Raw genomic sequence first — 25,342 nt, 5'->3', positions numbered from 1 at the left:
AGCTCAGTGGCAGAGCATTTGACTGCAGATGAAGAGGTCCCTAGTTCAACTCTGGGTGCCCCATAACTGATGTATACAAAAATGTGTCTGTCGACTGCTTTTAATGTAATATCTCGCTCAGTTGATCATAGATTGTTGTCTCTTACTTGAAAGTCAGGGAAACACGGCGATGTTGTTTGTCTTGATTTTACTCAATGCTGTTTTGACAGAAAAACATCATCGAATTTTCAGTTTAAAGCAACTCAATTAGAAAGGGGGTATAGCTCAGTGGCAGAGCATTTGACTGCAGATCAAGAGGTTCGCAGTTCAACTGTGGGTGCCCCCTAACTGATGTATACAAAAATGTAACTGTCGACTGCATTTAATGTAATATCTCGCTCAGTTGATCATAGATTGTTGTCTCTAACTTGAAAGTCAGGGAAACACGGCGATGTTGTTTGTCTTAAGTTTACTCAATGCTGTTTTGACAGAAAAACATCATTGAATTTTCAGTTTATGGCAACTGAAGTGGATTGGGGGTATAGCTCAGTGGCAGAGCATTTGACTGCAGATCAAGAGGTCCCCAGTTCAACTCTGGGTGCCCCCTAACTGATGTATACAAAAATGTATTTGTCGTTTAATTATAATGTAATATCTCGCTCAGTTGATCAAAGAGTCTTGTCTCTAACTTGAAAGTCAGGGAAACAAGGTGATGTTGTTTGTGTTAACTTTACTCCATGCTGCTTTGACAGAAAAACATCATCGAATTTTCAGTTTAAAGCAATGCAATTGGAAAGGGGGTATAGCTCAGTGGCAGAGCATTTGACTGCAGATCAAGAGGTCCCCAGTTCAACTCTGGGTGTCCGCTAACTGATGTATACAATAATGTATTTGTCGACTAATTATAATGTAATATCTCGCTCAGTTGATCAAAGAGTCTTGTCTCTAACTTGAAAGTCAGGGAAACACGGCGATGTTGTTTGTGTTAAGTTTACTCTATGCTGTTTTGACAGAAAAACATCAACGAATTTTCAGTTTAAAGAAAATGAAATGGAAAATGGTCAAATGGTATAGCTCAGTGGAGAGCATTTGACTGCAGATCAAGAGGTCCCCAGTTCAACTCTGGGTGCCCCTTTACTGATGTTTACAAAAATGAATTTGTCAACTGCATTTAATGTAATATCTCGCTCAGTTGATCATAGAGTGTTGTCTCTAACTTGAAAGTCAGGGAAACACGGTGATATTGTTTGTGTTACGTTTACTCTATGCTGTTTTGACAGAAAAACATCATCGAATTTTCAGTTTATGGCAACTCAATTATAATGGGGGTATAGCTCAGTGGCAGAGCATTTGACTGCAGATCAAGAGGTCCCCAGTTCAACTCTGGGTGTCCCCTAACTGATGTATACATTAATGTATTTGTCGTTTAATTATAATGTAATATCTCGCTCAGTTGATCAAAGAGTCTTGTCTCTAACTTGAAAGTCAGGGAAACACGGTGATGTTGTTTGTGTTAACTTTACTCCATGCTGCTTTGACAGAAAAACATCATCGAATTTTCAGTTTAAAGCAATGCAATTGGAAAGGGGGTATAGCTCAGTGGCAGAGCATTTGACTGCAGATCAAGAGGTCCCCAGTTCAACTCTGGGTGTCCCCTAACTGATGTATATAATAATGTATTTGTCGACTAATTATAATGTAATATCTCGCTCAGTTGATCAAAGAGTCTTGTCTCTAACTTGAAAGTCAGGGAAACACGGCGATGTTGTTTGTGTTAAGTTTACTCTATGCTGTTTTGACAGAAAAACATCAACGAATTTTCAGTTTAAAGAAACTGAAATGGAAAGGGGGTATAGCTCAGTGGCAGAGCATTTGACTGCAGATGAAGAGGTCCCTAGTTCAACTCTGGGTGCCCCATAACTGATGTATACAAAAATGTGTCTGTCGACTGCTTTTAATGTAATATCTCGCTCAGTTGATCATAGATTGTTGTCTCTTACTTGAAAGTCAGGGAAACACGGCGATGTTGTTTGTCTTGATTTTACTCAATGCTGTTTTGACAGAAAAACATCATCGAATTTTCAGTTTAAAGCAACTCAATTAGAAAGGGGGTATAGCTCAGTGGCAGAGCATTTGACTGCAGATCAAGAGGTTCGCAGTTCAACTGTGGGTGCCCCCTAACTGATGCATACAAAAATGTAACTGTCGACTGCATTTAATGTAATATCTCGCTCAGTTGATCATAGATTGTTGTCTCTAACTTGAAAGTCAGGGAAACACGGCGATGTTGTTTGTCTTAAGTTTACTCAATGCTGTTTTGACAGAAAAACATCATTGAATTTTCAGTTTATGGCAACTGAAGTGGATTGGGGGTATAGCTCAGTGGCAGAGCATTTGACTGCAGATCAAGAGGTCCCCAGTTCAACTCTGGGTGCCCCCTAACTGATGTATACAAAAATGTATTTGTCGTTTAATTATAATGTAATATCTCGCTCAGTTGATCAAAGAGTCTTGTCTCTAACTTGAAAGTCAGGGAAACACGGTGATGTTGTTTGTGTTAACTTTACTCCATGCTGCTTTGACAGAAAAACATCATCGAATTTTCAGTTTAAAGCAATGCAATTGGAAAGGGGGTATAGCTCAGTGGCAGAGCATTTGACTGCAGATCAAGAGGTCCCCAGTTCAACTCTGGGTGTCCGCTAACTGATGTATACAATAATGTATTTGTCGACTAATTATAATGTAATATCTCGCTCAGTTGATCAAAGAGTCTTGTCTCTAACTTGAAAGTCAGGGAAACACGGCGATGTTGTTTGTGTTAAGTTTACTCTATGCTGTTTTGACAGAAAAACATCAACGAATATTCAGTTTAAAGAAAATGAAATGGAAAATGGTCAAATGGTATAGCTCAGTGGAGAGCATTTGACTGCAGATCAAGAGGTCCCCAGTTCAACTCTGGGTGCCCCTTTACTGATGTTTACAAAAATGAATTTGTCAACTGCATTTAATGTAATATCTCGCTCAGTTGATCATAGAGTGTTGTCTCTAACTTGAAAGTCAGGGAAACACGGTGATATTGTTTGTGTTACGTTTACTCTATGCTGTTTTGACAGAAAAACATCATCGAATTTTCAGTTTAAAGCAACTCAATTGGAAAGGGGGTATAGCTCAGTGGCAGAGCATTTGACTGCAGATCAAGAGGTCCCCAGTTCAACTCTGGGTGCCCCCTAACTGATGTATACAAAAATGTAATTGTCGACTGATTTTAATGTAATATCTCGCTCAGTTGATCATAGAGTGTTGTCTCGAACTTGAAAGTCAGGGAAACACGGCGATGTTGTTTGTGTTTAGTTTACTCTATGCTTTTTTGACGGAAAAACATCATCGAATTTTCAGTTTAAAGAAAATTAAATGGAAAGGGGGTATAGCTCAGTGGCAGAGCATTTGACTGCAGATGAAGCGGTCCCCAGTTCAACTCTGGGTGCCCCTTAACTGATGTTTACAAAAATGAATTTGTCAACTGCATTTAATGTAATATCTCGCTCAGTTGATCATAGAGTGTTGTTTCTAACTTGAAAGTCAGGGAAACACGGTGATATTGTTTGTGTTACGTTTACTCTATGCTGTTTTGACAGAAAAACATCATTGAATTTTCAGTTTAAAGCAACTCAATTGGAAAGGGGGTATAGCTCAGTGGCAGAGCATTTGACTGCAGATCAAGAGGTCCCCAGTTCAACTCTGGGTGCCCCCTAACTGATGTATACAAAAATGTAATTGTCGACTGATTTTAATGTAATATCTCGCTCAGTTGATCATAGAGTGTTGTCTCTAACTTGGAAGTCAGGGAAACACGGCGATGTTGTTTGTGTTTAGTTTACTCTATGCTTTTTTGACAGAAAAACATCATCGAATTTTCAGTTTAAAGAAAATCAAATGGAAAGGGGGTATAGCTCAGTGGCAGAGCATTTGACTGCAGATGAAGAGGTCCCCAGTTCAACTCTGGCTGCCCCCTAACTGTTGTATAGAAAAATTTATTTGTCGACTGATTTTAATGTAATATCTCGCTCAGTTGATCATAGATTGTTTTCTCTAACTTGAAAGTCAGTGAAACACGGCGATGTTGTTTGTCTTGATTTTACTCAATACTGTTTTGACAGAAAAACATCATCGAATTTTCAGTTTAAAGCTACTCAATTGGAAAGGGGGTATAGCTCAGTGGCAGAGCATTTGACTGCAGATCAAGAGGTCCCCAGTTCAACTCTGCGTGCCCCCTAACTGATGTATACAAATATGTATTTGTCGACTAATTTTAATGTAATATCTCGCTCAGTTGATCAAAGAGTGTTGTCTCTAACTTGAAAGTCAGGGAAACACGGCGGTGTTCTTTGTGTTAAGTTTACTCTATGCTGTTTTGACAGAAAAACATCATCGAATTTTCAGTTTAAAGAAACTGAAATGGAAAGGGGGTATAGCTCAGTGGCAGGGCATTTGACTGCAGATCAAGAGGTCCCCATTTCAACTCTGGGGGCCCCCTATCTGGTGTATACAAAATTGTATTTGTCGAATAATTATAATGTAATATCTCGCTCAGTTGATCATAGAGTCTTGTCTCTAACTTGAAAGTCAGGGAAACACGGCGATGTTGTTTGTGTTAAGTTTAGTCTATGCTGTTTTGACAGAAAAACATCATCGAATTTTCAGTTTAAAGAAACTGAAATGGAAAGGGGGTATAGCTCAGTGGCAGGGCATTTGACTGCAGATCAAGAGGTCCCCATTTCAACTCTGGGGGCCCCCTATCTGGTGTATACAAAATTGTATTTGTCGACTAATTTTAATGTAATATCTCGCTCAGTTGATCATTGAGTCTTGTCTCTAACTTGAATGTCAGGGAAACACGGTGATGTTGTTTGTGTGAACTTTACTCCATGCTGCTTTGACAGAAAAACATCATCGAATTTTCAGTTTAAAGCAACGCAATTGGAAAGGGGGTATAGCTCAGTGGCAGAGCATTTAACTGCAGATCAAGAGGTCCCCAGTTCAACTCTGGGTGTCCCCTAACTGATGTATACAATGATGTATTTGTCGACAAATTATAATGTAATATCTCGCTCAGTTGATCAAAGAGTCTTGTCTCTAACTTGAAAGTCAGGGAAACACGGCGATGTTGTTTGTGTTAAGTTTACTCTATGCTGTTTTGACAGAAAAACATCATCGAATTTTCAGTTTAAAGAAAATCAAATGGAAAATGGTCAAATGGTAGAGCTCAGTGGCAGAGCATTTGACTGCAGATCAAGAGGTCCCCATTTCAACTCTGGGTGCCCCCTAACTGATGTATACAAAAATGTAATTGTCGACTGATTTTACTGTAATATCTCGCTCAGTTGATCATAGAGTGTTGTCTCTAACTTGAAAGTCAGGGAAACACGGCGATGTTGTTTGTGTTTAGTTTACTCTATGCTTTTTTGACAGAAAAACATCATCGAATTTTCAGTTTAAAGAAAATCAAATGGAAAGGGGGTATAGCTCAGTGGCAGAGCATTTGACTGCAGATCAAGAGGTCCCCAGTTCAACTCTGGGTGCCCCCTAACTGTTGTATAGAAAAAATTATTTGTCGACTGATTTTAATGTAATATCTCGCTCAGTTGATCATAGATTGTTTTCTCTAACTTGAAAGTCAGTGAAACACGGCGATGTTGTTTGTCTTGATTCTACTCAATGCTGTTTTGACAGAAAAACATCATCGAATTTTCAGTTTAAAGCAACTCAATTAGAAAGGGGGTATAGCTCAGTGGCAGAGCATTTGACTGCAGATCAAGAGGTCCCCAGTTCAACTCTGGGTGCCCCCTAACTGATGTTTACAAAAATGTATTTGTCAACTACATTTGATGTAATATCTCGCTCAGTTGATCATAGTGTTGCCTCTAACTTGAAAGTCAGGGAAACACGGTGATGTTGTTTGTGTTACGTTTACTCTATGCTGTTTTGACAGAAAAACATCATCGAATTTTCAGTTTAAAGCAACTCAATTGGAAAGGGGGTATAGCTCAGTGGCAGAGCATTTGACTGCAGATGAAGAGGTCCCCAGTTCAACTCTGGGTTCCCCATAGCTGATGTATACAAAAATGTAATTGTCGACTGATTTTAATGTAATATGTAGCTCAGTTGATCATAGAGTGTTGTCTCTAACTTGAAAGTCAGGGAAACACGGTGATGTTGTTTGTGTTACGTTTACTCTATGCTGTTTTGACAGAAAAACATCATCGAATTTTCAGTTTAAAGCAACTCAATTGGAAAGGGGGTATAGCTCAGTGGCAGAGCATTTGACTGCAGATCAAGAGGTCCCCAGTTCAACTCTGGGTGCCCCATAACTGATGTATACAAAAATGTAATTGTCGCCGTTTTTTGATGTAATATCTCGCTCAGTTGATCATAGAGTGTTGTCTCTAACTTGAAAGTCAGGGAAACACGGCGATGTTGTTTGTGTTTAGTTTACTCTATGCTTTTTTGACAGAAAAACATCATCGAATTTTCAGTTTAAAGAAACTGAAATGGAAAGGGGGTGTAGCTCAGTGGCAGAGCATTTGACTGCAGATCAAGAGGTCCCCAGTTCAACTCTGGGTGCCCCCTAACTGATGTTTACAAAAATGTATTTGTCAACTACATTTAATGTAATATATCGCTCAGTTGATCATAGTGTTGCCACTAACTTGAAAGTCAGGGAAACACGGTGATGTTGTTTGTGTTACGTTTACTCTATGCTGTTTTGACAGAAAAACATCATCGAATTTTCAGTTTAAAGAAACTGAAATGGAAAGGGGGTATAGCTCAGTGGCAGGGCATTTGACTGCAGATCAAGAGGTCCCCATTTCAACTCTGGGGGCCCCCTATCTGGTGTATACAAAATTGTATTTGTCGACTAATTTTAATGTAATATCTCGCTCAGTTGATCATTGAGTCTTGTCTCTAACTTGAATGTCAGGGAAACACGGTGATGTTGTTTGTGTGAACTTTACTCCATGCTGCTTTGACAGAAAAACATCATCGAATTTTCAGTTTAAAGCAACGCAATTGGAAAGGGGGTATAGCTCAGTGGCAGAGCATTTAACTGCAGATCAAGAGGTCCCCAGTTCAACTCTGGGTGTCCCCTAACTGATGTATACAATGATGTATTTGTCGACAAATTATAATGTAATATCTCGCTCAGTTGATCAAAGAGTCTTGTCTCTAACTTGAAAGTCAGGGAAACACGGCGATGTTGTTTGTGTTAAGTTTACTCTATGCTGTTTTGACAGAAAAACATCATCGAATTTTCAGTTTAAAGAAAATCAAATGGAAAATGGTCAAATGGTAGAGCTCAGTGGCAGAGCATTTGACTGCAGATCAAGAGGTCCCCATTTCAACTCTGGGTGCCCCCTAACTGATGTATACAAAAATGTAATTGTCGACTGATTTTACTGTAATATCTCGCTCAGTTGATCATAGAGTGTTGTCTCTAACTTGAAAGTCAGGGAAACACGGCGATGTTGTTTGTGTTTAGTTTACTCTATGCTTTTTTGACAGAAAAACATCATCGAATTTTCAGTTTAAAGAAAATCAAATGGAAAGGGGGTATAGCTCAGTGGCAGAGCATTTGACTGCAGATCAAGAGGTCCCCAGATCAACTCTGGGTGCCCCCTAACTGTTGTATAGAAAAAATTATTTGTCGACTGATTTTAATGTAATATCTCGCTCAGTTGATCATAGATTGTTTTCTCTAACTTGAAAGTCAGTGAAACACGGCGATGTTGTTTGTCTTGATTCTACTCAATGCTGTTTTGACAGAAAAACATCATCGAATTTTCAGTTTATGGCAACTGAAATGGATTGGGGGTATAGCTCAGTGGCAGAGCATTTGACTGCAGATCAAGAGGTCCCCAGTTCAACTCTGGGTGCCCCCTAACTGATGTATACAAAAATGTATTTGTTGACTGCATTTAATGTAATATCTCGTACAGTTGATCATAGATTGTTGTCTCTAACTTGAAAGTCAGGGAAATACGGCGATGTTGTTTGTCTCAAGTTTACTCAATGCTGTTTTGAAAGAAAAACATCATTGAATTTTCAGTTTATGGCAACTCAATTATAATGGGGGTATAGCTCAGTGGCAGAGCATTTGACTGCAGATCAAGAGGTCCCCAGTTCAACTCTGGGTGTCCCCTAACTGATGTATACATTAATGTATTTGTCGTTTAATTATAATGTAATATCTCGCTCAGTTGATCAAAGAGTCTTGTCTCTAACTTGAAAGTCAGGGAAACACGGTGATGTTGTTTGTGTTAACTTTACTCCATGCTGCTTTGACAGAAAAACATCATCGAATTTTCAGTTTAAAGCAATGCAATTGGAAAGGGGGTATAGCTCAGTGGCAGAGCATTTGACTGCAGATCAAGAGGTCCCCAGTTCAACTCTGGGTGTCCCCTAACTGATGTATACAATAATGTATTTGTCGACTAATTATAATGTAATATCTCGCTCAGTTGATCAAAGAGTCTTGTCTCTAACTTGAAAGTCAGGGAAACACGGCGATGTTGTTTGTGTTAAGTTTACTCTATGCTGTTTTGACAGAAAAACATCAACGAATTTTCAGTTTAAAGAAACTGAAATGGAAAGGGGGTATAGCTCAGTGGCAGAGCATTTGACTGCAGATGAAGAGGTCCCTAGTTCAACTCTGGGTGCCCCATAACTGATGTATACAAAAATGTGTCTGTCGACTGCTTTTAATGTAATATCTCGCTCAGTTGATCATAGATTGTTGTCTCTTACTTGAAAGTCAGGGAAACACGGCGATGTTGTTTGTCTTGATTTTACTCAATGCTGTTTTGACAGAAAAACATCATCGAATTTTCAGTTTAAAGCAACTCAATTAGAAAGGGGGTATAGCTCAGTGGCAGAGCATTTGACTGCAGATCAAGAGGTTCGCAGTTCAACTGTGGGTGCCCCCTAACTGATGTATACAAAAATGTAACTGTCGACTGCATTTAATGTAATATCTCGCTCAGTTGATCATAGATTGTTGTCTCTAACTTGAAAGTCAGGGAAACACGGCGATGTTGTTTGTCTTAAGTTTACTCAATGCTGTTTTGACAGAAAAACATCATTGAATTTTCAGTTTATGGCAACTGAAGTGGATTGGGGGTATAGCTCAGTGGCAGAGCATTTGACTGCAGATCAAGAGGTCCCCAGTTCAACTCTGGGTGCCCCCTAACTGATGTATACAAAAATGTATTTGTCGTTTAATTATAATGTAATATCTCGCTCAGTTGATCAAAGAGTCTTGTCTCTAACTTGAAAGTCAGGGAAACACGGTGATGTTGTTTGTGTTAACTTTACTCCATGCTGCTTTGACAGAAAAACATCATCGAATTTTCAGTTTAAAGCAATGCAATTGGAAAGGGGGTATAGCTCAGTGGCAGAGCATTTGACTGCAGATCAAGAGGTCCCCAGTTCAACTCTGGGTGTCCGCTAACTGATGTATACAATAATGTATTTGTCGACTAATTATAATGTAATATCTCGCTCAGTTGATCAAAGAGTCTTGTCTCTAACTTGAAAGTCAGGGAAACACGGCGATGTTGTTTGTGTTAAGTTTACTCTATGCTGTTTTGACAGAAAAACATCAACGAATTTTCAGTTTAAAGAAATTGAAATGGAAAATGGTCAAATGGTATAGCTCAGTGGAGAGCATTTGACTGCAGATCCAGAGGTCCCCAGTTCAACTCTGGGTGCCCCTTTACTGATGTTTACAAAAATGAATTTGTCAACTGCATTTAATGTAATATCTCGCTCAGTTGATCATAGAGTGTTGTCTCTAACTTGAAAGTCAGGGAAACACGGTGATATTGTTTGTGTTACGTTTACTCTATGCTGTTTTGACAGAAAAACATCATCGAATTTTCAGTTTATGGCAACTCAATTATAATGGGGGTATAGCTCAGTGGCAGAGCATTTGACTGCAGATCAAGAGGTCCCCAGTTCAACTCTGGGTGTCCCCTAACTGATGTATACATTAATGTATTTGTCGTTTAATTATAATGTAATATCTCGCTCAGTTGATCAAAGAGTCTTGTCTCTAACTTGAAAGTCAGGGAAACACGGTGATGTTGTTTGTGTTAACTTTACTCCATGCTGCTTTGACAGAAAAACATCATCGAATTTTCAGTTTAAAGCAATGCAATTGGAAAGGGGGTATAGCTCAGTGGCAGAGCATTTGACTGCAGATCAAGAGGTCCCCAGTTCAACTCTGGGTGTCCCCTAACTGATGTATACAATAATGTATTTGTCGACTAATTATAATGTAATATCTCGCTCAGTTGATCAAAGAGTCTTGTCTCTAACTTGAAAGTCAGGGAAACACGGCGATGTTGTTTGTGTTAAGTTTACTCTATGCTGTTTTGACAGAAAAACATCAACGAATTTTCAGTTTAAAGAAACTGAAATGGAAAGGGGGTATAGCTCAGTGGCAGAGCATTTGACTGCAGATGAAGAGGTCCCTAGTTCAACTCTGGGTGCCCCATAACTGATGTATACAAAAATGTGTCTGTCGACTGCTTTTAATGTAATATCTCGCTCAGTTGATCATAGATTGTTGTCTCTTACTTGAAAGTCAGGGAAACACGGCGATGTTGTTTGTCTTGATTTTACTCAATGCTGTTTTGACAGAAAAACATCATCGAATTTTCAGTTTAAAGCAACTCAATTAGAAAGGGGGTATAGCTCAGTGGCAGAGCATTTGACTGCAGATCAAGAGGTTCGCAGTTCAACTGTGGGTGCCCCCTAACTGATGCATACAAAAATGTAACTGTCGACTGCATTTAATGTAATATCTCGCTCAGTTGATCATAGATTGTTGTCTCTAACTTGAAAGTCAGGGAAACACGGCGATGTTGTTTGTCTTAAGTTTACTCAATGCTGTTTTGACAGAAAAACATCATTGAATTTTCAGTTTATGGCAACTGAAGTGGATTGGGGGTATAGCTCAGTGGCAGAGCATTTGACTGCAGATCAAGAGGTCCCCAGTTCAACTCTGGGTGCCCCCTAACTGATGTATACAAAAATGTATTTGTCGTTTAATTATAATGTAATATCTCGCTCAGTTGATCAAAGAGTCTTGTCTCTAACTTGAAAGTCAGGGAAACACGGTGATGTTGTTTGTGTTAACTTTACTCCATGCTGCTTTGACAGAAAAACATCATCGAATTTTCAGTTTAAAGCAATGCAATTGGAAAGGGGGTATAGCTCAGTGGCAGAGCATTTGACTGCAGATCAAGAGGTCCCCAGTTCAACTCTGGGTGTCCGCTAACTGATGTATACAATAATGTATTTGTCGACTAATTATAATGTAATATCTCGCTCAGTTGATCAAAGAGTCTTGTCTCTAACTTGAAAGTCAGGGAAACACGGCGATGTTGTTTGTGTTAAGTTTACTCTATGCTGTTTTGACAGAAAAACATCAACGAATTTTCAGTTTAAAGAAAATGAAATGGAAAATGGTCAAATGGTATAGCTCAGTGGAGAGCATTTGACTGCAGATCAAGAGGTCCCCAGTTCAACTCTGGGTGCCCCTTAACTGATGTTTACAAAAATGAATTTGTCAACTGCATTTAATGTAATATCTCGCTCAGTTGATCATAGAGTGTTGTCTCTAACTTGAAAGTCAGGGAAACACGGTGATATTGTTTGTGTTACGTTTACTCTATGCTGTTTTGACAGAAAAACATCATCGAATTTTCAGTTTAAAGCAACTCAATTGGAAAGGGGGTATAGCTCAGTGGCAGAGCATTTGACTGCAGATCAAGAGGTCCCCAGTTCAACTCTGGGTGCCCCCTAACTGATGTATACAAAAATGTAATTGTCGACTGATTTTAATGTAATATCTCGCTCAGTTGATCATAGAGTGTTGTCTCGAACTTGAAAGTCAGGGAAACACGGCGATGTTGTTTGTGTTTAGTTTACTCTATGCTTTTTTGACGGAAAAACATCATCGAATTTTCAGTTTAAAGAAAATTAAATGGAAAGGGGGTATAGCTCAGTGGCAGAGCATTTGACTGCAGATGAAGCGGTCCCCAGTTCAACTCTGGGTGCCCCTTAACTGATGTTTACAAAAATGAATTTGTCAACTGCATTTAATGTAATATCTCGCTCAGTTGATCATAGAGTGTTGTTTCTAACTTGAAAGTCAGGGAAACACGGTGATATTGTTTGTGTTACGTTTACTCTATGCTGTTTTGACAGAAAAACATCATTGAATTTTCAGTTTAAAGCAACTCAATTGGAAAGGGGGTATAGCTCAGTGGCAGAGCATTTGACTGCAGATCAAGAGGTCCCCAGTTCAACTCTGGGTGCCCCCTAACTGATGTATACAAAAATGTAATTGTCGACTGATTTTAATGTAATATCTCGCTCAGTTGATCATAGAGTGTTGTCTCTAACTTGGAAGTCAGGGAAACACGGCGATGTTGTTTGTGTTTAGTTTACTCTATGCTTTTTTGACAGAAAAACATCATCGAATTTTCAGTTTAAAGAAAATCAAATGGAAAGGGGGTATAGCTCAGTGGCAGAGCATTTGACTGCAGATGAAGAGGTCCCCAGTTCAACTCTGGCTGCCCCCTAACTGTTGTATAGAAAAATTTATTTGTCGACTGATTTTAATGTAATATCTCGCTCAGTTGATCATAGATTGTTTTCTCTAACTTGAAAGTCAGTGAAACACGGCGATGTTGTTTGTCTTGATTTTACTCAATACTGTTTTGACAGAAAAACATCATCGAATTTTCAGTTTAAAGCTACTCAATTGGAAAGGGGGTATAGCTCAGTGGCAGAGCATTTGACTGCAGATCAAGAGGTCCCCAGTTCAACTCTGGGTGCCCCCTAACTGATGTATACAAATATGTATTTGTCGACTAATTTTAATGTAATATCTCGCTCAGTTGATCAAAGAGTGTTGTCTCTAACTTGAAAGTCAGGGAAACACGGCGGTGTTCTTTGTGTTAAGTTTACTCTATGCTGTTTTGACAGAAAAACATCATCGAATTTTCAGTTTAAAGAAACAGAAATGGAAAGGGGGTATAGCTCAGTGGCAGGGCATTTGACTGCAGATCAAGAGGTCCCCATTTCAACTCTGGGGGCCCCCTATCTGGTGTATACAAAATTGTATTTGTCGAATAATTATAATGTAATATCTCGCTCAGTTGATCATAGAGTCTTGTCTCTAACTTGAAAGTCAGGGAAACACGGCGATGTTGTTTGTGTTAAGTTTAGTCTATGCTGTTTTGACAGAAAAACATCATCGAATTTTCAGTTTAAAGAAACTGAAATGGAAAGGGGGTATAGCTCAGTGGCAGGGCATTTGACTGCAGATCAAGAGGTCCCCATTTCAACTCTGGGGGCCCCCTATCTGGTGTATACAAAATTGTATTTGTCGACTAATTTTAATGTAATATCTCGCTCAGTTGATCATTGAGTCTTGTCTCTAACTTGAATGTCAGGGAAACACGGTGATGTTGTTTGTGTGAACTTTACTCCATGCTGCTTTGACAGAAAAACATCATCGAATTTTCAGTTTAAAGCAACGCAATTGGAAAGGGGGTATAGCTCAGTGGCAGAGCATTTAACTGCAGATCAAGAGGTCCCCAGTTCAACTCTGGGTGTCCCCTAACTGATGTATACAATGATGTATTTGTCGACTAATTATAATGTAATATCTCGCTCAGTTGATCAAAGAGTCTTGTCTCTAACTTGAAAGTCAGGGAAACACGGCGATGTTGTTTGTGTTAAGTTTACTCTATGCTGTTTTGACAGAAAAACATCATCGAATTTTCAGTTTAAAGAAAATCAAATGGAAAATGGTCAAATGGTATAGCTCAGTGGCAGAGCATTTGACTGCAGATCAAGAGGTCCCCAGTTCAACTCTGGGTGCCCCCTAACTGATGTATACAAAAATGTAATTGTCGACTGATTTTACTGTAATATCTCGCTCAGTTGATCATAGAGTGTTGTCTCTAACTTGAAAGTCAGGGAAACACGGCGATGTTGTTTGTGTTTAGTTTACTCTATGCTTTTTTGACAGAAAAACATCATCGAATTTTCAGTTTAAAGAAAATCAAATGGAAAGGGGGTATAGCTCAGTGGCAGAGCATTTGACTGCAGATCAAGAGGTCCCCAGTTCAACTCTGGGTGCCCCCTAACTGTTGTATAGAAAAAATTATTTGTCGACTGATTTTAATGTAATATCTCGCTCAGTTGATCATAGATTGTTTTCTCTAACTTGAAAGTCAGTGAAACACGGCGATGTTGTTTGTCTTGATTCTACTCAATGCTGTTTTGACAGAAAAACATCATCGAATTTTCAGTTTAAAGCAACTCAATTAGAAAGGGGGTATAGCTCAGTGGCAGAGCATTTGACTGCAGATCAAGAGGTCCCCAGTTCAACTCTGGGTGCCCCCTAACTGATGTTTACAAAAATGTATTTGTCAACTACATTTAATGTAATATCTCGCTCAGTTGATCATAGTGTTGCCTCTAACTTGAAAGTCAGGGAAACACGGTGATGTTGTTTGTGTTACGTTTACTCTATGCTGTTTTGACAGAAAAACATCATCGAATTTTCAGTTTAAAGCAACTCAATTGGAAAGGGGGTATAGCTCAGTGGCAGAGCATTTGACTGCAGATGAAGAGGTCCCCAGTTCAACTCTGGGTTCCCCATAGCTGATGTATACAAAAATGTAATTGTCGACTGATTTTAATGTAATATGTAGCTCAGTTGATCATAGAGTGTTGTCTCTAACTTGAAAGTCAGGGAAACACGGTGATGTTGTTTGTGTTACGTTTACTCTATGCTGTTTTGACAGAAAAACATCATCGAATTTTCAGTTTAAAGCAACTCAATTGGAAAGGGGGTATAGCTCAGTGGCAGAGCATTTGACTGCAGATCAAGAGGTCCCCAGTTCAACTCTGGGTGCCCCATAACTGATGTATACAAAAATGTAATTGTCGCCTATTTTTAATGTAATATCTCGCTCAGTTGATCATAGAGTGTTGTCTCTAACTTGAAAGTCAGGGAAACACGGCGATGTTGTTTGTGTTTAGTTTACTCTATGCTTTTTTGACAGAAAAACATCATCGAATTTTCAGTTTAAAGAAACTGAAATGGAAAGGGGGTGTAGCTCAGTGGCAGAGCATTTGACTGCAGATCAAGAGGTCCCCAGTTCAACTCTGGGTGCCCCCTAACTGATGTTTACAAAAATGTATTTGTCAACTACATTTAATGTAATATATCGCTCAGTTGATCATAGTGTTGCCTCTAACTTGAAAGTCAGGGAAACACGGTGATGTTGTTTGTGTTACGTTTACTCTATGCTGTTTTGACAGAAAAACATCATCGAATTTTCAGTTTAAAGCAACTCAATTGGAAAGGGGGTATAGCTCAGTGGCAGAGCATTTGACTGCAGATGAAGAGGTCCCCAGTTCAACTCTGGGTGCCCCATAAGTGATGTATACAAAAATGTAATTGTCGACTGAATTTAATGTAATATCTCGCTCAGTTGATCATAGAGTGTTGTCTCTAACTTGAAAGTCAGGGAAACACGGCGACGTTGTTTGTGTTTAGTTTACTCTATGCTTTTTTGACAGAAAAACATCATTGAATTTTCAGTTTATGGCAACTGAAGTGGATTGGGGGTATAGCTCAGTGGCAGAGCATTTGACTGCAGATCAAGAGGTCCCCAGTTCAACTCTGGGTGCCCCCTAACTGATGTATACAAAAATGTATTTGTTGACTGCATTTAATGTAATATCTCGTACAGTTGATCATAGATTGTTGTCTCTAACTTGAAAGTCAGGGAAATACGGCGATGTTGTTTGTCTCAAGTTTACTCAATGCTGTTTTGACAGAAAAACATCATTGAATTTTCAGTTTATGGCAACTCAATTATAATGGGGGTATAGCTCAGTGGCAGAGCATTTGACTGCAGATCAAGAGGTCCCCAGTTCAACTCTGGGTTCCCCATAGCTGATGTATACAAAAATGTAATTGTCGACTGATTTTAATGTAATATGTAGCTCAGTTGATCATAGAGTGTTGTCTCTAACTTGAAAGTCAGGGAAACACGGTGATGTTGTTTGTGTTACGTTTACTCTATGCTGTTTTGACAGAAAAACATCATCGAATTTTCAGTTTAAAGCAACTCAATTGGAAAGGGGGTATAGCTCAGTGGCAGAGCATTTGACTGCAGATCAAGAGGTCCCCAGTTCAACTCTGGGTGTCCCCTAACTGATGTATACAATAATGTATTTGTCGACTAATTATAATGTAATATCTCGCTCAGTTGATCAAAGAGTCTTGTCTCTAACTTGAAAGTCAGGGAAACACGGCGATGTTGTTTGTGTTAAGTTTACTCTATGCTGTTTTGACAGAAAAACATCAATCGAATTTTCAGTTTAAAGAAACTGAAATGGAAAGGGGGTATAGCTCAGTGGCAGAGCATTTGACTGCAGATGAAGAGGTCCCTAGTTCAACTCTGGGTGCCCCATAACTGATGTATACAAAAATGTGTCTGTCGACTGCTTTTAATGTAATATCTCGCTCAGTTGATCATAGATTGTTGTCTCTTACTTGAAAGTCAGGGAAACACGGCGATGTTGTTTGTCTTGATTTTACTCAATGCTGTTTTGACAGAAAAACATCATCGAATTTTCAGTTTAAAGCAACTCAATTAGAAAGGGGGTATAGCTCAGTGGCAGAGCATTTGACTGCAGATCAAGAGGTTCGCAGTTCAACTCTGGGTGCCCCCTAACTGATGTATACAAAAATGTAATTGTCGACTGCATTTAATGTAATATCTCGCTCAGTTGATCATAGATTGTTGTCTCTAACTTGAAAGTCAGGGAAACACGGCGATGTTGTTTGTCTTAAGTTTACTCAATGCTGTTTTGACAGAAAAACATCATTGAATTTTCAGTTTATGGCAACTGAAGTGGATTGGGGGTATAGCTCAGTGGCAGAGCATTTGACTGCAGATCAAGAGGTCCCCAGTTCAACTCTGGGTGCCCCCTAACTGATGTATACAAAAATGTATTTCTCGTTTAATTATAATGTAATATCTCGCTCAGTTGATCAAAGAGTCTTGTCTCTAACTTGAAAGTCAGGGAAACACGGTGATGTTGTTTGTGTTAACTTTACTCCATGCTGCTTTGACAGAAAAACATCATCGAATTTTCAGTTTATAGCAATGCAATTGGAAAGGGGGTATAGCTCAGTGGCAGAGCATTTGACTGCAGATCAAGAGGTCCCCAGTTCAACTCTGGGTGTCCCGCTAACTGATGTATACAATAATGTATTTGTCGACTAATTATAATGTAATATCTCGCTCAGTTGATCAAAGAGTCTTGTCTCTAACTTGAAAGTCAGGGAAACACGGCGATGTTGTTTGTGTTAAGTTTACTCTATGCTGTTTTGACAGAAAAACATCAATCGAATTTTCAGTTTAAAGAAAATAAAATGGAAAATGGTCAAATGGTATAGCTCAGTGGCAGAGCATTTGACTGCAGATCAAGAGGTCCCCAGTTCAACTCTGGGTGCCCCTTACTGATGTTTACAAAAATGTAATTTGTCAACTGCATTTAATGTAATATCTCGCTCAGTTGATCATAGAGTGTTGTCTCTAACTTGAAAGTCAGGGAAACACGGTGATATTGTTTGTGTTACGTTTACTCTATGCTGTTTTGACAGAAAAACATCATTGAATTTTCAGTTTATGGCAACTCAATTATAATGGGGGTATAGCTCAGTGGCAGAGCATTTGACTGCAGATCAAGAGGTCCCCAGTTCAACTCTGGGTGCCCCCTAACTGATGTATACAATAATGTATTTGTCGACTAATTATAATGTAATATCTCGCTCAGTTGATCAAAGAGTCTTGTCTCTAACTTGAAAGTCAGGGAAACACGGTGATGTTGTTTGTGTTAACTTTACTCCATGCTGCTTTGACAGAAAAACATCATCGAATTTTCAGTTTAAAGCAATGCAATTGGAAAGGGGGTATAGCTCAGTGGCAGAGCATTTGACTGCAGATCAAGAGGTCCCCAGTTCAACTCTGGGTGTCCCCTAACTGATGTATACAATAATGTATTTGTCGACTAATTATAATGTAATATCTCGCTCAGTTGATCAAAGAGTCTTGTCTCTAACTTGAAAGTCAGGGAAACACGGCGATGTTGTTTGTGTTAAGTTTACTCTATGCTGTTTTGACAGAAAAACATCAACGAATTTTCAGTTTAAAGAAACTGAAATGGAAAGGGGGTATAGCTCAGTGGCAGAGCATTTGACTGCAGATGAAGAGGTCCCTAGTTCAACTCTGGGTGCCCCATAACTGATGTATACAAAAATGTGTCGGTCGACTGCTTTTAATGTAATATCTCGCTCAGTTGATCATAGATTGTTGTCTCTTACTTGAAAGTCAGGGAAACACGGCGATGTTGTTTGTCTTGATTTTACTCAATGCTGTTTTGACAGAAAAACATCATCGAATTTTCAGTTTAAAGCAACTCAATTAGAAAGGGGGTATAGCTCAGTGGCAGAGCATTTGACTCCAGATCAAGAGGTTCGCAGTTCAACTGTGGGTGCCCCCTAACTGATGCATACAAAAATGTAACTGTCGACTGCATTTAATGTAATATCTCGCTCAGTTGATCATAGATTGTTGTCTCTAACTTGAAAGTCAGGGAAATACGGCGATGTTGTTTGTCTTAAGTTTACTCAATGCTGTTTTGACAGAAAAACATCATTGAATTTTCAGTTTAATGGCAACTGAAGTGGAATTGGGGGTATAGCTCAGTGGCAGAGCATTTGACTGCAGATCAAGAGGTCCCCAGTTCAACTCTGGGTGCCCCCTAACTGATGTATACAAAAATGTATTTGTCGTTTAATTATAATGTAATATCTCGCTCAGTTGATCAAAGAGTCTTGTCTCTAACTTGAAAGTCAGGGAAACACGGTGATGTTGCTTGTGTTAACTTTACTCCATGCTGCTTTGACAGAAAAACATCATCGAATTTTCAGTTTAAAGCAATGCAATTGGAAAGGGGGTATAGCTCAGTGGCAGAGCATTTGACTGCAGATCAAGAGGTCCCCAGTTCAACTCTGGGTGTCCCGCTAACTGATGTATACAATAATGTATTTGTCGACTAATTATAATGTAATATCTCGCTCAGTTGATCAAAGAGTCTTGTCTCTAACTTGAAAGTCAGGGAAACACGGCGATGTTGTTTGTGTTAAGTTTACTCTATGCTGTTTTGACAGAAAAACATCAACGAATTTTCAGTTTAAAGAAAATGAAATGGAAAATGGTCAAATGGTATAGCTCAGTGGAGAGCATTTGACTGCAGATCAAGAGGTCACCAGTTCAACTCTGGGTGCCCCTTTACTGATGTTTACAAAAATGAATTTGTCAACTGCATTTAATGTAATATCTCGCTCAGTTGATCATAGAGTGTTGTCTCTAACTTGAAAGTCAGGGAAACACGGTGATATTGTTTGTGTTACGTTTACTCTATGCTGTTTTGACAGAAAAACATCATCGAATTTTCAGTTTAAAGCAACTCAATTGGAAAGGGGGTATAGCTCAGTGGCAGAGCATTTGACTGCAGATCAAGAGGTCCCCAGTTCAACTCTGGGTGCCCCCTAACTGATGTATACAAAAATGTAATTGTCGACTGATTTTAATGTAATATCTCGCTCAGTTGATCATAGAGTGTTGTCTCTAACTTGAAAGTCAGGGAAACACGGCGATGTTGTTTGTGTTTAGTTTACTCTATGCTTTTTTGACAGGAAAAACATCATCGAATTTTCAGTTTAAAGAAAATTAAATGGAAAGGGGGTATAGCTCAGTGGCAGAGCATTTGACTGCAGATGAAGCGGTCCCCAGTTCAACTCTGGGTGCCCCTTAACTGATGTTTACAAAAATGAATTTGTCAACTGCATTTAATGTAATATCTCGCTCAGTTGATCATAGAGTGTTGTTTCTAACTTGAAAGTCAGGGAAACACGGTGATATTGTTTGTGTTACGTTTACTCTATGCTGTTTTGACAGAAAAACATCATTGAATTTTCAGTTTAAAGCAACTCAATTGGAAAGGGGGTATAGCTCAGTGGCAGAGCATTTGACTGCAGATCAAGAGGTCCCCAGTTCAACTCTGGGTGCCCCCTATCTGGTGTATACAAAATTGTATTTGTCGACTGATTTTAATGTAATATCTCGCTCAGTTGATCATAGAGTCTTGTCTCTAACTTGAATGTCAGGGAAACACGGTGATGTTGTTTGTGTTAACTTTACTCCATGCTGCTTTGACAGAAAAACATCATCGAATTTTCAGTTTAAAGCAAAGCAAAGCAATTGGAAAGGGGGTATAGCTCAGTGGCAGAGCATTTAACTGCAGATCAAGAGGTCCCCAGTTCAACTCTGGGTGTCCCCTAACTGATGTATACAATGATGTATTTGTCGACTAATTATGATGTAATATCTCGCTCAGTTGATCAAAGAGTCTTGTCTCTAACTTGAACGTCAGGGAAACACGGCGATGTTGTTTGTGTTAAGTTTACTCTATGCTGTTTTGACAGAAAAACATCATCGAATTTTCAGTTTAAAGAAAATCAAATGGAAAATGGTCAAATGGTATAGCTCAGTGGCAGAGCATTTGACTGCAGATCAAGAGGTCCCCAGTTCAACTCTGGGTGCCCCCTATCTGATGTATACAAAAATGTAATTGTCGAATGATTTTAATGTAATATCTCGCTCAGTTGATCATAGAGTGTTGTCTCTAACTTGAAAGTCAGTGAAACACGGCGATGTTGTTTGTCTTGATTTTACTCAATGCTGTTTTGACAGAAAAACATCATCGAATTTTCAGTTTAAAGCAACTCAATTGGAAAGGGGGTATAGCTCAGTGGCAGGGCATTTGACTGCAGATCAAGCGGTCCCCAGTTCAACTCTGGGTGCCCCCTGATTGATGTACACAAATATGTATTTGTCGACTAATTTTAATGTAATATCTCGCTCAGTTGATCATAGAGTGTTGTCTCTAACTTGAAAGTCAGGGAAAAACGGCGATGTTGTTTGTGTTTAGTTTACTCTATGCTTTTTTGACAGAAAAACATCATCGAATTTTCAGTTTAAAGAAAATCAAATGGAAAGGGGGTATAGCTCAGTGGCAGAGCATTTGACTGCAGATCAAGAGGTCCCCAGTTCAACTCTGGGTGCCCCCTATCTGATGTATACAAATATGTATTTGTCGACTCATTTTAATGTAATATCTCGCTCAGTTGATCAAAGAGTGTTGTCTCAAACTTGAAAGTCAGGGAAACACGGTGATATTGTTTGTGTTACGTTTACTCTATGCTGTTTTGACAGAAAAACATCATTGAATTTTCAGTTCATGGCAACTCAATTATAATGGGGGTATAGCTCAGTGGCAGAGCATTTGACTGCAGATCAAGAGGTCCCCAGTTCAACTCTGGGTGCCCCCTAACTGATGTATACAAATATGTATTTGTCGACTCATTTTAATGTAATATCTCGCTCAGTTGATCAAAGAGTGTTGTCTCTAACTTGAAAGTCAGGGAAACACGGCGATGTTGTTTGTGTTTAGTTTACTCTATGCTTTTTTGACAGAAAAACATCATCGAATTTTCAGTTTAAAGAAACTGAAATGGAAAGGGGGTATAGCTCAGTGGCAGAGCATTTGACTGCAGATCAAGAGGTCCCCAGTTCAACTCTGGGTGCCCCCTATCTGGTGTATACAAAATTGTATTTGTCGACTAAATTTAATGTAATATCTCGCTCAGTTGATCATAGAGTCTTGTCTCTAACTTGAAAGTCAGGGAAACACGGCGATGTTGTTTGTGTTAAGTTTACTCTATGCTGTTTTGACAGAAAAACATCATCGAATTTTCAGTTTAAAGAAAATCAAATGGAAAATGGTCAAATGGTATAGCTCAGTGGAGAGCATTTGACTGCAGATCAAGAGGTCCCCAGTTCAACTCTGGGTGCCCCATATCTGGTGTATACAAAATTGTATTTGTCGACTGATTTTAATGTAATATCTCGCTCAGTTGATCATAGAGTCTTGTCTCTAACTTGAATGTCAGGGAAACACGGTGATGTTGTTTGTGTTAACTTTACTCCATGCTGCTTTGACAGAAAAACATCATCGAATTTTCAGTTTAAAGCAAAGCAAAGCAATTAGAAAGGGGGTATAGCTCAGTGGCAGAGCATTTAACTGCAGATCAAGAGGTCCCCAGTTCAACTCTGGGTGTCCCCTAACTGATGTATACAATGATGTATTTGTCGACTAATTATAATGTAATATCTCGCTCAGTTGATCAAAGAGTCTTGTCTCTAACTTGAACGTCAGGGAAACACGGTGATGTTGTTTGTGTTAAGTTTACTCTATGCTGTTTTGACAGAAAAACATCATCGAATTTTCAGTTTAAAGAAAAACAAATGGAAAATGGTCAGGTATAGCTCAGTGGCAGAGCATTTGACTGCAGATCAAGAGGTCCCCAGTTCAACTCTGGGTGCCCCCTATCTGATGTATACAGAAATGTAATTGTCGACTGATTTTAATGTAATATCTCGCTCAGTTGATCATAGAGTGTTGTCTCTAACTTGAAAGTCAGTGAAACACGGCGATGTTGTTTGTCTTGATTTTACTCAATGCTGTTTTGACAGAAAAACATCATCGAATTTTCAGTTGAAAGGAACTCAAATGGAATGGGGGTATTGCTCAGTGACTGATTTTAATGTAATATCTCGCTCAGTTGATCATAGAGTGTTGTCTCTAACTTGAAAGTCAGGGAAACACGGCGATGTTGTTTGTGTTAAGGGTGCTCCATGCTGTTTTGACAGTAAAACATAATTGAATTTTCAGTTTAAAGAAACTTAACTGCAAAGGGGGTATAGATCAGTGGCAGAGCATTTGACTGCAGCTCAAGAGGTCCCCAGTTCAACTCTGGGTGCCCCCCATCTGATGTATACAAAAATGTAATTGTCGACTGATTTTAATGTAATATCTCGCTCAGTTGATCATAGAGTGTTGTCTCTAACTTGAAAGTCAGGGAAACACGGCGATGTTGTTTGTGTTTAGTTTACTCTATGCTGTTTTGACAGAAAAACATCATCGAATTTTCCGTTTAAAGCAACTCAATTGGAAAGGGGGTATAGCTCAGTGGCAGAGCATTTGACTGCAGATCAAGAGGTCCCCAGTGGGTGCCCCCTAACTGATGTATACAAAAATGTGATTGTCGACTGATTTTACTGTAATATCTCGCTCAGTTGATCATAGAGTGTTGTCTCTAACTTGAAAGTCAGGGAAACACGGCGATGTTGTTTGTGTTTAGTTTACTCTATGCTTTTTTGACAGAAAAACATCATCGAATTTTCAGTTTAAAGAAAATCAAATGGAAAGGGGGTATAGCTCAGTGGCAGAGCATTTGACTGCAGATCAAGAGGTCCCCAGTTCACCTCTGGGTGCCCCCTAACTGTTGTATAGAAAAATTTATTTGTCGACTGATTTTACTGTAATATCTCGCTCAGTTGATCATAGAGTGTTGTCTCTAACTTGAAAGTCAGGGAAACACGGCGATGTTGTTTGTGTTTAGTTTACTCTATGCTTTTTTGACAGAAAAACATCATCGAATTTTCAGTTTAAAGAAAATCAAATGGAAAGGGGGTATAGCTCAGTGGCAGAGCATTTGACTGCAGATCAAGAGGTCCCCAGTTCAACTCTGGGTGCCCCCTAACTGTTGTATAGAACAATTTATTTGTCGACTGATTTTAATGTAATATCTCGCTCAGTTGATCAAAGATTGTTTTCTCTAACTTGAAAGTCAGGGAAACACGGCGATGTTGTTTGTGTTAACTTTACTCCATGCTGCTTTGACAGAAAAACATCATCGAATTTTCAGTTTAAAGCAACTCAATTGGAAAGGGGGTATAGCTCAGTGGCAGAGCATTTGACTGCAGATCAAGAGGTCCCCAGTTCAACTCTGGGTGCCCCCTGACTGATATATACAAAAATGTAATTGTCGACTGATTTTACTGTAATATCTCGCTCAGTTGATCATAGAGTGTTGTCTCTAACTTGAAAGTCAGGGAAACACGGCGATGTTGTTTGTGTTTAGTTTACTCTATGCTTTTTTGACAGAAAAACATCATCGAATTTTCAGTTTAAAGAAAATCAAATGGAAAGGGGGTATAGCTCAGTGGCAGAGCATTTGACTGCAGATCAAGAGGTCCCCAGTTCAACTCTGGGTGCCCCATAACTGATGTATACAAAAATGTGATTGTCGACGGATTTTACTGTAATATCTCGCTCAGTTGATCATAGAGTGTTGTCTCTAACTTGAAAGTCAGGGAAACACGGCGATGTTGTTTGTGTTTAGTTTACTCTATGCTTTTTTGACAGAAAAACATCATCGAATTTTCAGTTTAAAGAAAATCAAATGGAAAGGGGGTATAGCTCAGTGGCAGAGCATTTGACTGCAGATCAAGAGGTCCCCAGTTCAACTCTGGGTGCCCCCTAACTGTTGTATAGAAAAATTTATTTGTCGACTGATTTTACTGTAATATCTCGCTCAGTTGATCATAGAGTGTTGTCTCTAACTTGAAAGTCAGGGAAACACGGCGATGTTGTTTGTGTTTAGTTTACTCTATGCTTTTTTGACAGAAAAACATCATCGAATTTTCAGTTGGGTGTCCCCTAACTGATGTATACAATTATGTATTTGTCGACTAATTATAATGTAATATCTCGCTCAGTTGATCAAAGAGTCTTGTCTCTAACTTGAAAGTCAGGGAAACACGGCGATGTTGTTTGTGTTAAGTTTACTCTATGCTGTTTTGACAGAAAAACATCATCGAATTTTCAGTTTAAAGCAACTCAATTGGAAAGGGGGTATAGCTCAGTGGCAGAGCATTTGACTGCAGATCAAGAGGTCCCCAGTTCAACTCTGGATGCCCCCTAACTGATGTATACAAAAATGTAATTGTCGACTGATTTTACTGTAATATCTCGCTCAGTTGATCATAGAGTGTTGTCTCTAACTTGAAAGTCAGGGAAACACGGCGATGTTGTTTGTGTTTAGTTTACTCTATGCTTTTTTGACAGAAAAACATCATCGAATTTTCAGTTTAAAGAAAATCAAATGGAAAGGGGGTATAGCTCAGTGGCAGAGCATTTGACTGCAGATCAAGAGGTCCCCAGTTCAACTCTGGGTGCCCCCTAACTGTTGTATAGAAAAATTTATTTGTCGACTGATTTTAATGTAATATCT

The 25,342-nt window shown here is 39.0% G+C and overlaps 53 non-coding genes across 53 annotated transcripts; all 53 read left to right on the top strand.

Annotated features, from left to right (window-relative positions):
* Positions 1-514: 514 nt before the first annotated feature.
* Positions 515-586, top strand: trnac-gca (transfer RNA cysteine (anticodon GCA)). Its single transcript has one exon. It is a non-coding gene; the product is annotated as a tRNA-Cys (tRNA).
* Positions 587-775: 189 nt separating this feature from the next.
* On the top strand, positions 776-847 carry trnac-gca (transfer RNA cysteine (anticodon GCA)). The gene has a single exon. It is a non-coding gene; the product is annotated as a tRNA-Cys (tRNA).
* A 456-nt stretch (positions 848-1,303) lies between these two features.
* On the top strand, positions 1,304-1,375 carry trnac-gca (transfer RNA cysteine (anticodon GCA)). Its single transcript has one exon. It is a non-coding gene; the product is annotated as a tRNA-Cys (tRNA).
* A 189-nt stretch (positions 1,376-1,564) lies between these two features.
* On the top strand, positions 1,565-1,636 carry trnac-gca (transfer RNA cysteine (anticodon GCA)). Its single transcript has one exon. It is a non-coding gene; the product is annotated as a tRNA-Cys (tRNA).
* A 711-nt stretch (positions 1,637-2,347) lies between these two features.
* trnac-gca (transfer RNA cysteine (anticodon GCA)) lies at positions 2,348-2,419 on the top strand. The gene has a single exon. It is a non-coding gene; the product is annotated as a tRNA-Cys (tRNA).
* Positions 2,420-2,608: 189 nt separating this feature from the next.
* Positions 2,609-2,680, top strand: trnac-gca (transfer RNA cysteine (anticodon GCA)). The gene has a single exon. It is a non-coding gene; the product is annotated as a tRNA-Cys (tRNA).
* A 456-nt stretch (positions 2,681-3,136) lies between these two features.
* On the top strand, positions 3,137-3,208 carry trnac-gca (transfer RNA cysteine (anticodon GCA)). Its single transcript has one exon. It is a non-coding gene; the product is annotated as a tRNA-Cys (tRNA).
* Positions 3,209-3,658: 450 nt separating this feature from the next.
* trnac-gca (transfer RNA cysteine (anticodon GCA)) lies at positions 3,659-3,730 on the top strand. Its single transcript has one exon. It is a non-coding gene; the product is annotated as a tRNA-Cys (tRNA).
* Positions 3,731-4,180: 450 nt separating this feature from the next.
* Positions 4,181-4,252, top strand: trnac-gca (transfer RNA cysteine (anticodon GCA)). The gene has a single exon. It is a non-coding gene; the product is annotated as a tRNA-Cys (tRNA).
* A 711-nt stretch (positions 4,253-4,963) lies between these two features.
* trnac-gca (transfer RNA cysteine (anticodon GCA)) lies at positions 4,964-5,035 on the top strand. The gene has a single exon. It is a non-coding gene; the product is annotated as a tRNA-Cys (tRNA).
* A 457-nt stretch (positions 5,036-5,492) lies between these two features.
* trnac-gca (transfer RNA cysteine (anticodon GCA)) lies at positions 5,493-5,564 on the top strand. Its single transcript has one exon. It is a non-coding gene; the product is annotated as a tRNA-Cys (tRNA).
* A 189-nt stretch (positions 5,565-5,753) lies between these two features.
* On the top strand, positions 5,754-5,825 carry trnac-gca (transfer RNA cysteine (anticodon GCA)). The gene has a single exon. It is a non-coding gene; the product is annotated as a tRNA-Cys (tRNA).
* Positions 5,826-6,273: 448 nt separating this feature from the next.
* On the top strand, positions 6,274-6,345 carry trnac-gca (transfer RNA cysteine (anticodon GCA)). The gene has a single exon. It is a non-coding gene; the product is annotated as a tRNA-Cys (tRNA).
* Positions 6,346-6,534: 189 nt separating this feature from the next.
* trnac-gca (transfer RNA cysteine (anticodon GCA)) lies at positions 6,535-6,606 on the top strand. Its single transcript has one exon. It is a non-coding gene; the product is annotated as a tRNA-Cys (tRNA).
* Positions 6,607-7,054: 448 nt separating this feature from the next.
* On the top strand, positions 7,055-7,126 carry trnac-gca (transfer RNA cysteine (anticodon GCA)). The gene has a single exon. It is a non-coding gene; the product is annotated as a tRNA-Cys (tRNA).
* Positions 7,127-7,583: 457 nt separating this feature from the next.
* trnac-gca (transfer RNA cysteine (anticodon GCA)) lies at positions 7,584-7,655 on the top strand. The gene has a single exon. It is a non-coding gene; the product is annotated as a tRNA-Cys (tRNA).
* A 189-nt stretch (positions 7,656-7,844) lies between these two features.
* trnac-gca (transfer RNA cysteine (anticodon GCA)) lies at positions 7,845-7,916 on the top strand. The gene has a single exon. It is a non-coding gene; the product is annotated as a tRNA-Cys (tRNA).
* A 189-nt stretch (positions 7,917-8,105) lies between these two features.
* Positions 8,106-8,177, top strand: trnac-gca (transfer RNA cysteine (anticodon GCA)). Its single transcript has one exon. It is a non-coding gene; the product is annotated as a tRNA-Cys (tRNA).
* Positions 8,178-8,366: 189 nt separating this feature from the next.
* Positions 8,367-8,438, top strand: trnac-gca (transfer RNA cysteine (anticodon GCA)). Its single transcript has one exon. It is a non-coding gene; the product is annotated as a tRNA-Cys (tRNA).
* Positions 8,439-9,149: 711 nt separating this feature from the next.
* On the top strand, positions 9,150-9,221 carry trnac-gca (transfer RNA cysteine (anticodon GCA)). Its single transcript has one exon. It is a non-coding gene; the product is annotated as a tRNA-Cys (tRNA).
* Positions 9,222-9,410: 189 nt separating this feature from the next.
* On the top strand, positions 9,411-9,482 carry trnac-gca (transfer RNA cysteine (anticodon GCA)). Its single transcript has one exon. It is a non-coding gene; the product is annotated as a tRNA-Cys (tRNA).
* Positions 9,483-9,938: 456 nt separating this feature from the next.
* On the top strand, positions 9,939-10,010 carry trnac-gca (transfer RNA cysteine (anticodon GCA)). Its single transcript has one exon. It is a non-coding gene; the product is annotated as a tRNA-Cys (tRNA).
* Positions 10,011-10,199: 189 nt separating this feature from the next.
* Positions 10,200-10,271, top strand: trnac-gca (transfer RNA cysteine (anticodon GCA)). Its single transcript has one exon. It is a non-coding gene; the product is annotated as a tRNA-Cys (tRNA).
* Positions 10,272-10,982: 711 nt separating this feature from the next.
* Positions 10,983-11,054, top strand: trnac-gca (transfer RNA cysteine (anticodon GCA)). Its single transcript has one exon. It is a non-coding gene; the product is annotated as a tRNA-Cys (tRNA).
* A 189-nt stretch (positions 11,055-11,243) lies between these two features.
* On the top strand, positions 11,244-11,315 carry trnac-gca (transfer RNA cysteine (anticodon GCA)). Its single transcript has one exon. It is a non-coding gene; the product is annotated as a tRNA-Cys (tRNA).
* A 456-nt stretch (positions 11,316-11,771) lies between these two features.
* Positions 11,772-11,843, top strand: trnac-gca (transfer RNA cysteine (anticodon GCA)). The gene has a single exon. It is a non-coding gene; the product is annotated as a tRNA-Cys (tRNA).
* Positions 11,844-12,293: 450 nt separating this feature from the next.
* Positions 12,294-12,365, top strand: trnac-gca (transfer RNA cysteine (anticodon GCA)). Its single transcript has one exon. It is a non-coding gene; the product is annotated as a tRNA-Cys (tRNA).
* Positions 12,366-12,815: 450 nt separating this feature from the next.
* On the top strand, positions 12,816-12,887 carry trnac-gca (transfer RNA cysteine (anticodon GCA)). The gene has a single exon. It is a non-coding gene; the product is annotated as a tRNA-Cys (tRNA).
* A 711-nt stretch (positions 12,888-13,598) lies between these two features.
* On the top strand, positions 13,599-13,670 carry trnac-gca (transfer RNA cysteine (anticodon GCA)). The gene has a single exon. It is a non-coding gene; the product is annotated as a tRNA-Cys (tRNA).
* A 457-nt stretch (positions 13,671-14,127) lies between these two features.
* trnac-gca (transfer RNA cysteine (anticodon GCA)) lies at positions 14,128-14,199 on the top strand. The gene has a single exon. It is a non-coding gene; the product is annotated as a tRNA-Cys (tRNA).
* A 189-nt stretch (positions 14,200-14,388) lies between these two features.
* trnac-gca (transfer RNA cysteine (anticodon GCA)) lies at positions 14,389-14,460 on the top strand. Its single transcript has one exon. It is a non-coding gene; the product is annotated as a tRNA-Cys (tRNA).
* Positions 14,461-14,908: 448 nt separating this feature from the next.
* trnac-gca (transfer RNA cysteine (anticodon GCA)) lies at positions 14,909-14,980 on the top strand. The gene has a single exon. It is a non-coding gene; the product is annotated as a tRNA-Cys (tRNA).
* Positions 14,981-15,169: 189 nt separating this feature from the next.
* trnac-gca (transfer RNA cysteine (anticodon GCA)) lies at positions 15,170-15,241 on the top strand. The gene has a single exon. It is a non-coding gene; the product is annotated as a tRNA-Cys (tRNA).
* A 448-nt stretch (positions 15,242-15,689) lies between these two features.
* Positions 15,690-15,761, top strand: trnac-gca (transfer RNA cysteine (anticodon GCA)). The gene has a single exon. It is a non-coding gene; the product is annotated as a tRNA-Cys (tRNA).
* Positions 15,762-16,211: 450 nt separating this feature from the next.
* On the top strand, positions 16,212-16,283 carry trnac-gca (transfer RNA cysteine (anticodon GCA)). The gene has a single exon. It is a non-coding gene; the product is annotated as a tRNA-Cys (tRNA).
* Positions 16,284-16,995: 712 nt separating this feature from the next.
* trnac-gca (transfer RNA cysteine (anticodon GCA)) lies at positions 16,996-17,067 on the top strand. The gene has a single exon. It is a non-coding gene; the product is annotated as a tRNA-Cys (tRNA).
* A 720-nt stretch (positions 17,068-17,787) lies between these two features.
* Positions 17,788-17,859, top strand: trnac-gca (transfer RNA cysteine (anticodon GCA)). Its single transcript has one exon. It is a non-coding gene; the product is annotated as a tRNA-Cys (tRNA).
* A 189-nt stretch (positions 17,860-18,048) lies between these two features.
* Positions 18,049-18,120, top strand: trnac-gca (transfer RNA cysteine (anticodon GCA)). The gene has a single exon. It is a non-coding gene; the product is annotated as a tRNA-Cys (tRNA).
* Positions 18,121-18,833: 713 nt separating this feature from the next.
* On the top strand, positions 18,834-18,905 carry trnac-gca (transfer RNA cysteine (anticodon GCA)). The gene has a single exon. It is a non-coding gene; the product is annotated as a tRNA-Cys (tRNA).
* Positions 18,906-19,623: 718 nt separating this feature from the next.
* Positions 19,624-19,695, top strand: trnac-gca (transfer RNA cysteine (anticodon GCA)). Its single transcript has one exon. It is a non-coding gene; the product is annotated as a tRNA-Cys (tRNA).
* A 451-nt stretch (positions 19,696-20,146) lies between these two features.
* trnac-gca (transfer RNA cysteine (anticodon GCA)) lies at positions 20,147-20,218 on the top strand. The gene has a single exon. It is a non-coding gene; the product is annotated as a tRNA-Cys (tRNA).
* A 194-nt stretch (positions 20,219-20,412) lies between these two features.
* Positions 20,413-20,484, top strand: trnac-gca (transfer RNA cysteine (anticodon GCA)). The gene has a single exon. It is a non-coding gene; the product is annotated as a tRNA-Cys (tRNA).
* Positions 20,485-20,941: 457 nt separating this feature from the next.
* Positions 20,942-21,013, top strand: trnac-gca (transfer RNA cysteine (anticodon GCA)). Its single transcript has one exon. It is a non-coding gene; the product is annotated as a tRNA-Cys (tRNA).
* A 189-nt stretch (positions 21,014-21,202) lies between these two features.
* trnac-gca (transfer RNA cysteine (anticodon GCA)) lies at positions 21,203-21,274 on the top strand. The gene has a single exon. It is a non-coding gene; the product is annotated as a tRNA-Cys (tRNA).
* Positions 21,275-21,463: 189 nt separating this feature from the next.
* trnac-gca (transfer RNA cysteine (anticodon GCA)) lies at positions 21,464-21,535 on the top strand. Its single transcript has one exon. It is a non-coding gene; the product is annotated as a tRNA-Cys (tRNA).
* A 189-nt stretch (positions 21,536-21,724) lies between these two features.
* trnac-gca (transfer RNA cysteine (anticodon GCA)) lies at positions 21,725-21,796 on the top strand. The gene has a single exon. It is a non-coding gene; the product is annotated as a tRNA-Cys (tRNA).
* Positions 21,797-22,257: 461 nt separating this feature from the next.
* trnac-gca (transfer RNA cysteine (anticodon GCA)) lies at positions 22,258-22,329 on the top strand. The gene has a single exon. It is a non-coding gene; the product is annotated as a tRNA-Cys (tRNA).
* A 1,406-nt stretch (positions 22,330-23,735) lies between these two features.
* trnac-gca (transfer RNA cysteine (anticodon GCA)) lies at positions 23,736-23,807 on the top strand. The gene has a single exon. It is a non-coding gene; the product is annotated as a tRNA-Cys (tRNA).
* Positions 23,808-23,996: 189 nt separating this feature from the next.
* On the top strand, positions 23,997-24,068 carry trnac-gca (transfer RNA cysteine (anticodon GCA)). Its single transcript has one exon. It is a non-coding gene; the product is annotated as a tRNA-Cys (tRNA).
* Positions 24,069-24,257: 189 nt separating this feature from the next.
* Positions 24,258-24,329, top strand: trnac-gca (transfer RNA cysteine (anticodon GCA)). The gene has a single exon. It is a non-coding gene; the product is annotated as a tRNA-Cys (tRNA).
* Positions 24,330-24,518: 189 nt separating this feature from the next.
* trnac-gca (transfer RNA cysteine (anticodon GCA)) lies at positions 24,519-24,590 on the top strand. The gene has a single exon. It is a non-coding gene; the product is annotated as a tRNA-Cys (tRNA).
* A 369-nt stretch (positions 24,591-24,959) lies between these two features.
* On the top strand, positions 24,960-25,031 carry trnac-gca (transfer RNA cysteine (anticodon GCA)). The gene has a single exon. It is a non-coding gene; the product is annotated as a tRNA-Cys (tRNA).
* Positions 25,032-25,220: 189 nt separating this feature from the next.
* Positions 25,221-25,292, top strand: trnac-gca (transfer RNA cysteine (anticodon GCA)). The gene has a single exon. It is a non-coding gene; the product is annotated as a tRNA-Cys (tRNA).
* Positions 25,293-25,342: the final 50 nt, after the last annotated feature.

The sequence above is a fragment of the Gadus morhua genome, chromosome 22 (assembly GCF_902167405.1).
Source record: "Gadus morhua chromosome 22, gadMor3.0, whole genome shotgun sequence".
NCBI classification, from domain to species: Eukaryota; Metazoa; Chordata; class Actinopteri; order Gadiformes; family Gadidae; genus Gadus; species Gadus morhua.
Note: the sequence above shows the minus strand (reverse complement) of the source record. Positions and strands in the feature narration are given on the sequence as shown.